Below are 16,723 nucleotides of genomic sequence, written 5' to 3'. Positions count from 1 at the left end.
TAGCCTCTACTGCTTCACTGGGCAAAGAATTCCAAAGATTTACAACCCTCTGGGAGAAGAAGTTCCTCCTCAACTCTGTTCTAAATTGACTCCTCCATATCTTGAGGCTATGCCCCCGAGTTCTTGTTTCCATTGTAAGTGGAAATAACCTCGCTGCTTCTACCCTGTCTAGCCCCTTCATTATCTTATATGTCTCTATAAGATCTCCCCTCAACCTTCTAAACTCCAATGAGTACAGGTCCAGTCTACTCAATCTCTCCTCATAAGCTAACCCCCTCATCTCCGGAATCAACCTGGTGAACCTTCTCTGTACCCCCTCCAAAGCTAATATATCCTTTCTTAAATAAGGGGACCAAAATTGTACACAGTACTCTAGGTGCAGCCTCACCAGTACCCTGTACAGTTGCAGCATGACCTCCCTGCTTTTATACTCCATCTCTCTCGTGATAAAGGCCAACATTCCATTTGCCTTTTTGATTACCTGCTGCACCTGCAAACTGAGTTTTTGTGATTCATGCACAAGGACCCCCAGGTCCCTCTGCACAGTAGCATGTTGTAATTTTTTACCGTTTAAATAATAGTCCATTTTACTATTATTCCTTCCAAAGTGGATAACCTCACACTTACCAACGTTATACTCCATCTGCCAGATCCTTGCCCACTCACTTAGCCTATCCAAATCTCTCTGCAGACTCTCTGTGTCCTCCACGCAATTTGCTTTCCCACTCATCTTTGTGTCATCCGCAAACTTTGTTACCCTACACTCGGTCCCCTCCTCCAGATCGTCTATGTATATGGTAAATAGTTGAGGCCCCAGCACCGATCCTTGCGGCATGCCACTAGTCACTGATTGCCAACCGGAAAAGCACCCATTTATTCCGACTCTCTGCTTTCTGTTAGATAGCCAATCCTCAATCCACGCTAACACTTTACCCCCAACTCCGTGTACCTTTATCTTATGCAGCAACCTTTTGTGAGGCACCTTATCGACTGCCTTCTGGAAATCTAAATACACCACATCCACCGGTTCCCCTTTGTCAACCGCACTCGTTATATCCTCAAAGAATTCCAGTAAATTAGTCAAACATGACTTTCCCTTCATGAATCCATGCTGCGTCTGCTTGATTGAACCATTCTTTTCCAGGTGTTCTGCTATTTCTTCCTTAATGATAGATTCCAGCATTTTCCCAACTACGGATGTTAAGCTAACCGGCCTGTAGTTACCTGCCTTTTGTCTACCTCCTTTTTTAAACAGTGGCGTTACATTAGCTGTTTTCCAATCAGCTGGCACCTCCCCAGAGTCCAGTGAATTTTGATAAATTACAACTAATGCATTTGCTATTACTTCTGCCGTTTCTTTTAGTACCCTGGGATGCATTCCATCCGGACCAGGGGACTTGTCTACCTTTAGTCCCATTAACCTACCCAGCACTACCTCTTTAGTAATAGTGATTGTTTTAAGGTCCTCACCCCCTACAGTCCCAACCGTCAATTATTGGTATGCTATTTGTGTCCTCCATTGTGAAGACCGACACAAAAAACTTGTTTAAGGCCTCGGCCATTTCCTCGTTTCCTATTATTAAATCCCACCTCTCATCTTCTAAGGGACCAACATTTACTTGAGCCACTCTTTTCCGTTTTATATATTTGTAAAAACTTTTACTATCAGTTTTTATATTTTGTGCTAGTTTAGAGAGGGGAGAGATACAAAAGTGTCCAGAGGGGCAATTTTTTAACACAGAGGGTGGTGAATGTCTGGAACAAGCTGCCAGAGGTAGTAGTAGAGGCGGGTACAATTTTATCTTTTAAAAAGCATTTCGATAGTTACATGGGTAGGATGGGTATAGAGGGATATGGGCCAAATGCGGGCAACTGGGATTAGCTTCGGGGTTTTTTTTTTAAAAAGAGCGGCATTGACAAGTTGGGCCGAAGAGCCTATTTCCATGTTGTAAACCTCTATGACTCTATGACTCTAACTCACCACGGTTCCTTCGGCAGCACCTTCCAAACCCATGTCCACTATCGTCTAGAAGGACAAGAGCAGCAGATACCAGTGAACACAACCACCTGGAGGTTTTCTTCCAAGTCAATCACCATCCCGTTCCATGGGAATTCCATGATTTTGTCCCAGCGACAGTGAAGGAACGGCGATATATTTCAAAATCAGGATTGTGTGTAGCTTAGAGGGGAACCACCAGGTAGTGGTGCTTCCATGTGTCTGTTGTCCTTACACTGCTGGACATATGACTAGTTGTGTACATTTAAGAGAGGGCACCGGCTAGAATATTCAATCAAAGAGGTATGTCCTGCAGTTAAATCAGTATTACGTGCTAATTGATGCCTCAATCTGCCTATTGTGCCTATGAATGTCAAATATGAGTTTGCCTTTCCTCTACGTGCACAAACAAACTTACTGAAGTGTGTCCTTGTACCATGGGTGCCATGTTCACCCCTAAGTGGCACCTGCAGCTTTGAAAATATGAATGCCACGCAACTGAATTTTGTAATGGCTAGTCAATAAATCGAATAATGTAAGAAGCACAAAGTAACGTATCGGGTTCAGAGGCTCAGGGAAAACCTCAGATCGTGATAACCAAACGTTATATGGAATAGGAGAGCAGCAGGATAGAGCCAAAGGCTGAAAGCGGGCACAGATGTAATGTATAATTCACGATTCATGTCGTTATTCTGAAGCATTGGTTGACGCAGCCTCAGCGATGGGTGGAAGGAAGAGAAATGAGAGCTTTTCTTAGACCGATGAAAGAGATTGAGGAGAGATTGTGATGGAATACATTGTATAAAGCATGTGGAAAGCTTGACAGAATAATGGCTGATTTATTTTTCCATTACAGGTTTTAAAATCTCATTGATTTTTTAGGGGGGGTTTTTTGGTCACATTTAACGCAGGTAAATTGAAGAATAAAGTTCAAAATCTATTTGCTGAAGCACAGTGAGAGTGCTGGGGCGTTGGGGAGGATGGTACCAGTTGCTGGTAATACACAGTAACAGCATGAGCTACAAGCAGCACTGTGAATGTGCACCAAGAGGGCCATGAAATGTAGCACCTTGTTTTCATTTGCAGAAATGACAAATGCACTGGAATTCTTCTCAATTCCAACAATTCTTTATTTTTAAAAAAGCTGCAGCCAACAGATACATTTGCTCACATGGATAAAGTCCCTGTAGACTTGTCCATGCAGTAAGCATGGATGCCTGGGAAATTCTGAAGTCTCATTCTGCTGGCTTAGGTGCAATAAGCAGACACCTCTGCCAAAAACCTCTGACCTCAAATACGGCGGAGATTCTCTGGTGCCGCTGCAGTGAACGGAGTTTTGGCTGAGCGCCAAATTCTCCACCCCCGCTTGCAGCATCAATGGCTGGAAAATTCTGGCCATTATCTGAGAATCTCACCCCTCGCCTGTCAGCACCAAAGGACAAAGCCTCTGTCAGCTTAAGGGGTGGCAATATTTGATTGGAAGGATGGGTTACGTAAGGTGTATTTGAAACAGATAGCTCAGCTCAAGCTAACCCACCCTTCCAAGGCAGAGGTGAGAACTCCCTTACAAATACACCAAAGAAAATGTATTTCTAAACTCTTATTGGAGTGACTCTAAATAGAGAAGATAATTGATTTTTAAAAATATTACTCTGGAGTACATTTGGGGGCCACAGAAGACCTCAAATAGAATTCACATCAAGCCTCAGCTAAACTGAGAGCTTTCAAAGGCACAAAGGAAGGAATATCCTGGAGAATTCCAGAAAGTCCACCAGTCTCCTTGACAAAATGAATGAAAGCAGAAGATCTGTCCAAACCCCAATGACACTCCATTGTTGAAGTTGAATAAAAGTCCTCTCCAAAGGGGCCAGACCCCCAGCAGAAGTTGGATCCAGCCTACATTCCAGTGCTTGCCCCAGCTCCCCATTCTACATTCACCCCCATCTCAGTGTAAATGAAGCTTTATACCCTCTCTGACCTAGGAATTTTTGTTCCTTTAGTTTCTCTGCACTGCCTACTGCCCTCATAATATCAGGCTGGAAATGTAGTGCACGGAGGAGGACAAGTGGTTTTGCAAGGTCTTACTGGAACTCTGATAACTGAGTATCTATCACTGATAATCAGGACTGGGAAATAAAAAGCAAGTTAAAACAGGCTACTGAGAGAGGGGAAGAAATACTGGTTCCCCGGAGAACTGAATTGAGAAAGATGGATCGTCAAGGAGCTTGAGGCAAAAGCGTAGAGGTGAATCATAAAACCAGGACAAAATGAAAAGAAGGAAAGAGAAAGATTTGCATTTATATCGTAGTTTCATGATCACCAGATGACTCAAAGTGCTTTAAAGCCAATGAAGTACAAAGTGTATTTACCAACGTCATGTTGGAAACACAACAACCAATTTGTGCGCAGGAAACTCCACAAACCGCAATATGGTAACAACCAAGTCATGTGGTTTTGTTGGTTGGGGAATAAATATTGGACAGGACACCGAGGATAATTGCCCTGCTCTTCTTTCAAAGAGTGCAACAGAATATTTTATAACCATCTGACAGGGCAGAGCAGACTTTGGTTTAAGATTTCCTCCAAAAGAAACACCTCCCTCAATACTGCACTGGAGTGTCTGTCAAGATTTCTGTATTCATGGCTTGAGTTTCAATAAAGCATGATGATGCCGGTGGGAGGGGATTCCGGATGTCATCATGTCGCATCATGTGTGGAGTGGTGTGTGTGCTCACATGTCGGCAGCCTGCCCAATGTCAATGTAAGGGCCAACTCAGGCAGCAAAGTAAGCAATGAACTGCAAATTTAAGAAACTTGTGCACTCCTACAGTCGATGTACAGTTTGAAAGGACAGGTGGGCAAATGCACAATTTGCACATTCTAAATACAGAGCGGGAGCTGAGAATGAAGCGAAGACTGTGGATATAGGATGTGGAGTCTGGACTCTCTTGTTTCTCTATGAACCATATTGATCATATGTAATGCAAGTAAGGAGACTTCTATCCTTAGAGAGGCTGGATCCAGCACAATCTCCCAAAACTCCTCTCCAAGACCTTGACTGCATCCTTCCTTCTGCCCTTTCAACTGCAGCTGACTCCACAGAGGGGCTCGCCCTCTCCCCGACCACCCTAACAATGCTGACCCCCTCTGAGAACAAGAGTCATGTTCGTTGGCTGATAATTGGCCAGCCAGCATAAGATTGTTGCCAGCTGCAGATGTTGGATGGAGGCGGTGTTTACATTCACTTCTGGGCTTGCTAATTGCAGACACACGCCGAGGGAAAGCTTCAGGATCATATCTTGGAACAGGAGCTGAACTCAGCAGCAGGAGTACTACCAACTAAGTCATGGTTTACAGCTTAAGAAAGAGTGAAAATACCCCTTGGAAATATGTATGTAAATTATTGATACTTTATTTTTACTCATGCAAGATATAAGGAAGGAAACACAACAGCAGGAGGAAGTGTAATATATTTGTCAGTCTTGTTTGAGCCAAGGTATTGAGAACAAATCACATTTTTCCATATAGAGGAAGAGAAAAAAACTAGCAAAGAGAACATTCTTAGGAATAAGACACACAAAGGAACATAATAATTAAAGAGAAACAGAAAAGAACATTTGTGGGCGGCACTGTGGCACAGTGGTTAGCACTGCTGCCTAATAGTGCCAGGGACCCGGGTTCGACTCCCGGCTTGAGTTACTGTGTGTGTGGAGTTTGCATGTTCTCCCCGTGTCTGCATAAGTTTCCTCTGGGTGCTCCGGTTTCCTCCCACAGTCCAATGATGTGCAGGTTAGGTAGATTCGCCATGGTAAATTGCCCCTTCGTGTCAGGAAGATTAACAGGGTAAATACGTGGGGTTATGGGGATATGGCCTGGCTAGGATTGTTGTTGGTGCGGGCTCAATGGGCTGAATGACCTCCTTCTGCACTGTAGGGATTCTATTCTATGATTTGAATGGGAGATGGATAATTGTTACACAAAATCTGGTGTTAATGACAGAAGGGAACAGAATCAAAGAGAAAAGAATGTTGTTTTATTCATTCATGGGGTGTGGGTCTTGCTGCCTGAGGCAGCATTTGTTGTCCATCCCTAATTGCCCTTGAACTGAGTGGTTTAGTAGCCCATTTCAGAGGGCATTTCAGAGTCAACCACATTGCTGTGGATCTGGAGCCATATGTAGACCAAACCAGGTAAGGATGGAGGATTTCCTTCCCTCAAGGCCATTACTGAACCAGATGTTGTTTTTTCCTCTGACAATCCACAATGGTTTCATGGTCATTATTAGACTTTTAATTCCAAATGTTGATTGAATTCAAATTTCACCATCTACCGGGGTGGGATTTGAACCCAGGTCCCCAGAGCATTACTCTGGGTCTCTGGATCATGAAGCAGAAGTATGAGAAAGAGGGAAAGGAAATTAAAGAAACTACATAGAGCTATTTTTAAAAGTCATATTAAAAAGCGATTCATTTCGAAAACATATTTACATCGAACTATTTTGTTTCACAGAAGAAGGATTCCAAATTAAACTGATATTTAATTTAAAAGCCAACCTATAGAAATACATTTCAAAGTGCCTTGAAAACAAAAACACATAGAACATAAGGAATTGACAGTATTAACACGTTTTCAGTAATGCTCCTTGTGGTAGCGTGGCCCCTTTATTGGGACAATCCCTGAGGACCACGTGATTGGGTTGGATCCCATCAAAAGACAACACAGGAAGCTGAGCCAATCGGGTGCAAGGACATCCTGGGCCGGGGAAGAACCATCAGCTCCCCCACTCCCCGCCACACCTTCCCCCCACCCCCCCCAACCATCCCCCCATCCCGTACGGTGCCACAGTGGTTACCACTGCTGTTTCACAGTGCCAGAGACCCAGGTTCGATTCCCAGCTCAGGTCACTGTGCGGAGTCTGCACGTTCTCCCCGTGTCCGCGTGGATTTCCTCCGGGTGCTCTGGTTTCCTCCCACAGTCTGAAAGACGTGCTGGTTAGGTGCAGTGACCATGCTAAATTCTCCCTCAGTGTACCTGAACAGGCGTCGGTGTGTGGCAACTGGGGTATTTTCACAGTAACTTCATTGCAGTGTTAATGTAAGCCTACTTGTGACACTAATAAATACAAACTTGGACTTAAACAGTTGGAACCAGGTAAGAGAAGAGAGTAGACATATGGGCTGGAATTTTACTGCCTTGCCCGCCCCAGAATCAGGGCGGGTGAGGCTCGCAGAATGGCATTCTCTGTTGGCGCGGGTGGGATCTACCAAGCCTCGGATGGACAAGGCGGTAAAATTCCAGCAATATTGTAGTTTTGTCCGGCCCTTGTTTGTACATATATAAATATCATTGGTAATAAACACTTTATAATTTGAAGCTGCAATGAATTGCCTTGGAAGTTATAACACTCCTAAACAAATCCAGCCAGCAACAGGAAAACAGAGGAACAAATTACTACAGTCTGTATAAACAATAAGTTTAGATTCAAGATAAAATCTATTGTAAAATGCAGCTGTGAAATCACTGAACTGGCATTTCACGTTTTAGCAAACTACCTTATGTTTTCCATTTGGACTCTGTTTCTCTAAAAAAACTATTAGAAGCTTTTCGACAATCACTTACCTTTCATCCAGGACTGCGAAAGGACAACATTGAATTCAAACATTTTGAGTTTCGGCACACAGCATTTTGAACCTGAGGCGAAAAGACCACCATCCGAGTCAAGCTCGATTGTAAAGATGACATGTAACAGCTCGCATTGACACCGTTAGTTATACTCATGTCTTCTTGCACTGTTTGTAAATTATTCCAGGCCTTTTATGACTCACTGCCTTCAGTTTTCCCCAATTATTGCCTGAGGCAGTGTTGAAATGTCATAGAAAAAAATTCACACACAACCACAATAGCAAAAAAAACAAGAAAACAATTTATCATATTAGATAACGCTTCATATTGCCTGTGTATCTATTTTGTTAAAGGTTTTAATTAACAATATGAATTTAAAAAGGACATAACTCTGCGTCATGTATAATTTAACAGAAAGTATCAAATACAGGCATGGGACTGACCTTGCATTTATTTGAATGAAGTAGAAGAAATGAAGATGATAACTCTGTATCTCCAAACAACATGTACCATCTGTTCCATCCTGGGGTCGGATCCAGTTGGGATTTCTTTAGCGTTTGCCTCAGAATGCTACCTGTGGTGATTGTGGTTGTTGTTCCTTTAAGGACAACACAGCAGAAGAGGGTCACCTGACTTGGGAGACCAATTGGGATTTAGAATGGGTAATCGCCCAGGTGAGATAGAACTTTCTTTGACAGAAGTCATCCTTAAGACATATAGAAGACATGTAGGGACTGGGGCAGCCGAGGGATTAGGCGGAGTGGTTGCAGTGGGTGGTTGCCAGTCTCTGTACAGTTTTCCCTTATTAATAAGTACCCTTTGTGATCCTGGCGAAGCCTGTGACCGTGCATCATTACTCCAGCAATGAGGATGGGGTGGACTATGAAAACACTGTCTGTGGCCCGACACATGTGAGTATTATGTTTTAATTGACGTCTGAAGGAAAAAGTTATTCACCAAGATGCCTGTGTTGAAGGAATTAAATGAACTGTCCATGAAATTGTACAGAACTTCAACAAAAATGGCTTTATTCAACATGCATGAGGGAGAGCAGCACTCAGAGCTGTAATTCCAGTTTGTTTCAGAGCTACTCTGCTAATCATAGGCTCTTACACATTATTATATTTATTCGCATTACAATGTGTTGCATATGAGGTTTCGATAGGTCATCATCTTGTTACCTTAAACTTGTTAAAGTTCTGTTTTCATCACATTGTGCTGCTGCATTGTCCTTTGTGCTTTTATCTTTAATCGTTATTTTCCACATATCCTGTCTACCTTGTTATAATATCAAAGCCCTGCAATTTCCTTCTGGAATGCAAATTTCAATGGTGTATGTCAATTGTCCCCACCTCCCCGATACTTGATTAGTTTTTGGGAGGCACAATGGAACAGATACATCTTCTCTAGACATTGTGGGGTCATGATAACCGATATTGATTCTTTATTGTTGCTGTATTGTCCAAAAACCTGGGGTTTGACTGTCTAGTGCAGTCTGGGAGGTAGTTATTTGTAATTTGTCATTTGCCTACCTGCAGTGAGTTTTGATACTACTGCCAGGCTGCCTGTTTGACCCTTTCCGCTCTTTCCTATCTTGCTGCAGCTCAAGCTCCCTGGGAGCCCTACGACAGCTTGTCTTTGGGCAAATAGACCCAGTGAGATGTTGTGATTCTGCCAGACGCTGAGGGACAGGCGTGGAATAAGCTTAGACTGGCCGGTACAGTTAAGTGTTTAAAAATATCTCGAAAATACATTATGAGACAAGAGCTGTGATTTTGTGTTCAAGGAAGGGACTTGAGGGACTTAAGGCTTGAGGGACCAATTGGAACTTAGAGTGGATAATCACCCCTGGGTATGGAGTCCTCTCTTAGGCAGAAGACAGTCTGAAGACATGTAGAAGACATGTAGGGACTGGGGCAGCCAATGGGTTGCTCTTGGGCAGCCGGGGAGTGGGGGGTTGCTGACAGTTCCTGTACAGTTTTCCTTATTAATAAATACCCTTTCTGTTCCTGACAAAGTCTGTGAGCATGCATCAGTGCACTATCATAGACCTTTATCCGTAAAGAAACATTTTTGTTTATTTGCAGATCTATGTCAATCTCAGTACTCTACATCAGGTTGTACTTTGCTTCCCACCAGATCTCAGTCTGTTATTCAGGTGATATTGAGTTACATCAGCAGTACATCAGTATCAGGTGCTGCTGATGTTAACCCTTTACTCTACATCATCCCTCACTATCTTTATTGCAACTATGTACATGCTCCTACATCCTCACTCAAAGTCTCCGACTTCACAGGTTTAGTCTCTGTAGTGCCTTGATCAATCTTCCTAATCATGCCATGATTTCATTTCAAGATTGAGGAAGAACTGCACTATCTCATCATTCAATAGGATTGTCTTCCACCTGGGTGCTTGTAGAGGTTCCATTTGTTTCTGATTCCTTGTCTCCATCTGGACCTCAGTAGTATATCTAAGGTTCCATTGGTTTTCTTTTCAATGGTATCAAGTCTCTTCGGTTCCTTCTGATAGCTCCCTGATACTTCTCAATTCTATAAGACCTTGGCCTTGGAATTCTTTCCACTACAATGCTTTATTTCTGTTGATCTCATATCCACACTGTCACCCTAGGCTGCAGCATTTTCAAGTCATGTTCTCCTTGATTGAACCTGAAATTACAAGCTTGACTTGGTTGCTCCTCATACTTCTTAACCTTCCCAAGATCATTTAAGATAATGTTACATTGTAGTTTTATTCTTGTAGAGCTGGGAGTTGTGGTCACAGCCGTCTTCCCATCAATAGGTCTGATCACCAGGAAGCATTTTTTAGTGGTGAATTTCTGTAGTTAAGAAACGGTAAGTTAATACCTTTGTTCTTTTTCACCAATTCCTTGATTGTTTGAGCTCCTCTTTCTGTTTCTCCATTTGAGGAAGCATATCTAAATGAAATAATCACATGCATGAAACCATATCCCCGCAGAAAGGTATGGAACAACTCTTTAAGAAACTGAGGTCTGTTGCCTAACTGCACAACATCTGGGATACCATGTGTTGCATAGATTCTTCTTAGCGATGTATTGACTACCTTCACTTTGGCACTGTGAGGTCTACTCACTTCAAGCCATCTGACATGGTAGTCAATGACAATGATGCAAATTTGGGTCAAAACGCAAAAAAGTCCATACCTGGCCGCTTGCATGATCTAGTAGGAAAGGAATATGGTTCAAGTGGTTCACTCTGCTTCTGGCTATGCACTTCACTCGTAAGGCAACTTGTGATACACTCTTCAATGGCCAACTGACTCTTGGTCTCTTGCCTTGCATTTTGCTATTCACAAGTGACCTTGATGGATTTTCTATGGAATGTTGAGTCAAAGTGCATTCAGGATGACCAAGCTGCTAATAAAAAACTAAGAAATGGTCAATGATTGCGAGATGTTTTCTCTGTTCAAAGTATTGGAGAAGTACTGGGTTGTTATGGGCATATTCTGGCCATCCATTCTGCTAATACTCTTTAATTCTGATGCACTCATCATCCAGCTGTTGTGCTTTCTTAATCTCTTGTAGTCTTTACTCAGTGGCTGGCAAGGTGGCACGGTGGTTAGCACTGCTGCCTCACAGTGCCAGAGACCTGAGTTCAATTCCCGGCTTGGATTACTGTCTGTGTGGAGTTTGCACATTCTCCCCGTGTCTGTGCGGCTTTTCTCCGGGTGCTCCGGTTTCCTCCCATAGTCCAAAGATGTGTGTGTTAGGTTGATTTACCATGCTAAATCGACCCTTTATGTTAGGGGGATGTCAGGGGGATTAGTAGGGTAAATATATACATTCACCTGGTTTGGATTGTTGTTGGTGCAGGCTCAATGGGCCGAATGGTCTCCTTCTGCACTGTAGGTATTCTAAGTGTTTTATAATGAGCACGGTATCTGTTTCCACTTCCTGAATAAAATGTAAATCTTCCAGCTTGACACCTACCATTGATACTGTATCTGTTATCAAATGTATTTCATTTGAATGTACTCAGTGACTGAATCATATCTTGAGTCTCAGTCTAAAATGTTGAATTCCAGGCAACATTTTTGCAATTTCCTTTAGGTTAAGAGTAACCAAAGATGTGTGTTTGGTTTCAATATTGAATCTTAATCCCATGGCATAATCTGAAAACATCTTGCAGGCCCATGTGACTGCTAATATTGCCTTCCCAGTGCTTACATACGTTTTTGTTGCATCTGTGGGAGATCTTGTCTATAATAAACTGGTCCTTTTTGTCCATATTTTTTAGAAACATAGTAACATGGAGAATGGAAGCAGGAGTAGGACATTCGGCCCTTTGAGCTGGCTCCACCATTCATTTTTATCATGACTGATTATCAAATTAAATATCCTGATCCTGCCTTCCCCCCAGATCTCTTGATCCCTTTAGCCCCAAGAGCTATATCTAATTTCTTCTTGAAATCACACAATGTCTTGGCCTCAACTACTTCTGTGGTAGTGAATTCCACACAATCACCACTCTCTGGATGAAGAAATTTCTCCTCACCTTAGTCGTAAAATGTTTACCCCTTATCCAGAAACTATGACCCTTAGTTCTGGACTCCTCCACAATCAGGGATTTTCTTTCTGAATCTACCCTGTCTAATCCTGTTAAAACTTTATGAGTTTCTATGAGATCCCCTCTCACTCTTCTAAACTCCAGTGAATATAATCCGAACTGGTTTAGTCTCTCATATGACAGACCTGCCATCCCAGAAATCAGCCTGGTAAACCTTCGCTGTACTCCCTCTATAATAAGGACATCTTTCCTCAGATAAGGACACCTAAACTGCACATAATACTCCAGGCGTGGCCTCACCAACACCCTGTACAATTGCAGTAAAACATTCCTATTCCTATACACAAATCCTCTCACTATGAAGACCAACATACCATTTGTCTTCTTTACTGCCTACTGTACTTGCGCAACTACTTTCAGCAACTGATGCATGAGGGCACTAAGGTCTCGCTGAGTATCCACCTCTCTCAACTTACAACCACTCAAATAACAATCTGCCTTCTTATTATTGCCACCGAGTTTGAACTTGACACAACACTGTGCCCAAGACTGTAGATGATGTGGCCGCTACTACAATTATTGGCATCTCTGGATTATAGGGCGCCAGAACTTCTGGTGATGTTGGGAGATTTTTGTTCTTGTCAAAAGCATGCTTCTGGTTTTCAACAACATTCTTAACTTCTTCTCAACAGCTGTCACAATGGCTCATTGATTTCTGTCAGGTTTGGTAGGAACTTGCCGACCTGATTGACCATCCCAAGGCATCTTTGAAATTCTGAAATGTTTTGAAACTGTGAGAACTCTCGAATGATCTTGGATTGTTTGCAGTTCGGCCAATATTTTCCGAAGCTTGTGCAGTGAGTCCTCAGAATTTAAGCACAGGATTTGAAAATTCACATTTGTTGCTTCGCATCAAACCTGCTTCTTGTAGGATTATTGGAACTGTTCTTACATGATGGTCATGTTCTTCCTTTGAGGAGCTTTGTACAAGAATGTTGTCCTCCTTCCATGCTTTCCATTGTCTGAGACATCAGGTGAAACTCTCCCATTTGAGACTAAGTGCGGTGGTGGGAGGTTCCGGCAGTGCCTGTCCTGCCAACCAGAATGACGTGATCCCACGCAAGATTCTTCACTTGGAAGCTCATTAATTATGCACAAGTGAGTTTCCCTCCGAATCTCCCGCCGGGCCAGCAGCTGATTCTCCTGCTTGCTCTCACTGATGGATTTGAAGGTCTATGCGCCATATTTAAATATGAGTCCAGCACACTTATATCATTCTCTCTCACTCACCTGGCCTCACTGGACCCACCATCATGCCCAGAACCCAGAGGGAAAAGGCTAGCAGCTTCAGGAAGAAGGCAGCACCCGCTTTAGCGCCAGGGCTCTTAAGGCCCTTATTCAGGGAATGCAAGCACACCACCATGTCCTCTATCCAAGGGAGAGCTCAAAGAAGCAGACAGACCTTACCTCTCCAGCCTGGGAGGCTTTTTGTTCTTGTCAAAAGCATTACCCAGGTGGTCAGCGGGGCCGTCACCCGCCTAGAAAGTGCCGTCCAATGCAGGAAGCGGATGAATGATTTCATCTGCTCCTCCAATCCTGGCATGGTGGCACAGTGGTTAGCATTGCTGCCTCACAGTGCCATGGAACCAGGTTCAATTCTGGCCTCAGGTCACTGTCTGTGTGGAGTTGGCACTTTGTTCCCATGCCTGCGTGGGTTTTTTCCGGGTCCTCCGGTTTCCTCCCACTCTCCAAAGATGTGCGGGTGTCCCCCTTGTGTCAGGGGGAATTAGCAGAGTAAATGTGTGGGGTTATGGGAATAGGGCCTGGGTGGGATTGTGGTCGGTACAGACTTGATGGGCCAAATGGCCTCATTCTGCATTGTAGGGATTCTATGATTCTCTGATTCTAAGTCCTCTCTCAGCTCCCTCCACCATCAAACTCTAAGAATGGCTTAATTTACTCAAACACATCCGTTAAAACAGAACCAATCTCACTTTCAATTTCAGAAGACTCCATTTTACATGAGCATCTAGACGGCGGTGCTGCATTTTATTACAGGACGGAGTTCAACCCTTACTCCCTCACTGCCCCCGTGCTTCTGATTTACCTGGAGCCACACGACGATACCCTCCCCCATCCTGTATTATGTGTTCCCTATCTACAGGCTGTAAATGTCCCCTGTGACCATCATCATACATTCTGCAGCCCAATACAGAGCTTGCCACATCCAGGTACATCAGCTCGAGAATAGTCCTGCACTCCCAAGCTATGCATTTTTTCTTTGAAGCGCACAGCCCTTATTCCTCCCTGCAGCTGGGGTACACCATGGCTGGAATTCTCTGGTTGTTCACTAATGGTGCACTCTCTGGTCCCAGCGGCAGTGCACCCTGGCCGTGTGTTTCCCAGCAGCCTCCACCCCACCCACACTACAATGGGAAATGCACCAGATGATCCTGCCGCGAGTGAATCGTGTGCTGCCTCTCGCTGCCAAGAAATCTGCTGATGGAGAATTCCAGCCCATGTTTCCAATGATTGCTCTGGCTGCGTGCTGCTATTCGTCTGCGCTCTTTCCTTTCTCTGACTTCAGACTAAAATCCATATAGTCATGGACAGCCTGTCATGTCTGACTCCTTCCCATTTTGCAGCAAGAATGTTTGCACTCTGTGACTTCTCTCTGCCAGCCCCTGAAACAGGAGTCTTGACAGGGCTTCCATCTCTAAAGAGGACGATGGACAATAGTGACTTTCACAAAGTACTGCAAGCCCGACCTGTTTGATGTTTGTGCAAACCACACCCATTGTGCCCCACTAACCTGCATCCACCTCATAATCTACAGTCTGTGTGCATCACTTTCTACTGATACAAGTCTAGCCCTTAGAGCCCCTTGTGTGTATGTTATGCAGCCTTATTGGGGTACAGCTTCCCTCCCCTTGGTCATCCCTCTGTCTTCCATTGTTCGTCCTCTTCATCCAAATCCTTGACCTTCTGCCTGCCATCTGCCTTGCCCTTTCCCCCATACCCCTCCTTGCGCAGCCCTCCTTCCACATAGACTCCTGTGTGACCTTCCATTTGAATTGCAGAGGCGACCTTCGGAACCAATATTGACCAAGTGGGATGATGAAAGTAGATAACGATCTGGATTCTTTGTCCAGAGGAAAGTGCCGTTAGCTGATATTAGCATCCAATTTTGTGAAGAGGGTGATTTTTTACTAATTTGGTGAGACTTTCATCCATTGATACAATCAGATGGACCCTGCGCTCTACTGATTCATTTAATTGAGTCAAGTGCACACAGATTCTAATTGAACCATTAAACTTTCGTACTGTAACCATTCCAGAACACTTTGTTGGTATGGTAACTGGAGAGATGATCCCTTGTTATTACACTTGTCCATTCTTACTCTTGACTTTGTGTAAGAGTGGGTGGGGGACCTTCCTCACCGGAAAGAGACATACAGGCTTAGCACATACCCTAAAGACTATGTGATCTTCAGTTTTCAGCTTTTCTAAGCCTGAAAGTAGGAATGGAAATTCATTCTGGAATATCTCATTAGACTGCTCAACAGCAATTTCATCAAACCTGTAAATGAGCCTCAGCTGCTAATATGCTTCTCTGCTCAATAATGATGACCTTCGATTCTTTATCATGCACAGGGCTTCCACAATCCCTTTATCTTCTCATCTTACTCTTGCCAAATGTTGACCCATTGATTTTAATGTGTGGTCCTTCCTGGATCTTGCAACTGGATGGAGGGTGGTTGAAATGTGATAGTTTTAAGCAATTTAACATCAGATAATACTGAAACATCTGCACCAGTATCTAGTTTGAATTTTGTGGAGTGACCATAAAATTCTAATTTAATGCTTCAATAGTTATTTTCTGTTTCACTGTCATCTCCTGAGAAGGTTATGGTTTTTATTATGGGTAATCCACATTGCATCATCATTACATCAGTATCAAATGCTCCTGATGTTAACACTTTAGCTGACATCACCTTATCAAGGAAGGGAACAAGAATGTACAATCGAAAAACAGCTTCTTCCCTGCTGCCATCAGACTTTTGAATGGAATTACCTGGCACTAAGTTGATCTTTCTCTACACTCTAGCTATGACTGTAACACTATATTCTGCGCCCTCTCTTTTCCTTCTCCGCTATGTAATCTATGAATGGCATGCTTTGTCTGAATAGTGCACAAGAGACAACATTGTACACCAATACACGTGACAATGCATGTGACAATAATAAATCAACTCAAATCAAATCAATGGATAGGGAAAAGTTATCTCCTCTCCGATGGAGAGTGGCATTGCTTGAAGAATGCAGCCCTCCAACTTTCTCTGTGCCATTTCCGAAGGAAAGCCAAGGCAGGAGATTAGGAGAACCACTACACGAAGGTATGGCATCAGTTCATGATCTCAGTCTCTCTCTCTCTCTGCAACTCCTCTAGCCCAATAACTCAAGATCGCTGAGCTCCTCCACTTTTGGCCTACTGTTGATCCCTGATTTTCATCTTTCTACAATTGCCATTCATGCCTTCAGTTGCCTGGGCCTTAACCT

The sequence above is a fragment of the Mustelus asterias genome, chromosome 10 (genome assembly GCF_964213995.1).
Source record: "Mustelus asterias chromosome 10, sMusAst1.hap1.1, whole genome shotgun sequence".
NCBI lineage: Eukaryota > Metazoa > Chordata > Chondrichthyes > Carcharhiniformes > Triakidae > Mustelus > Mustelus asterias.
The sequence above is the reverse complement of the archived record's forward strand: the minus strand, read 5'-3'. Positions refer to the sequence as shown.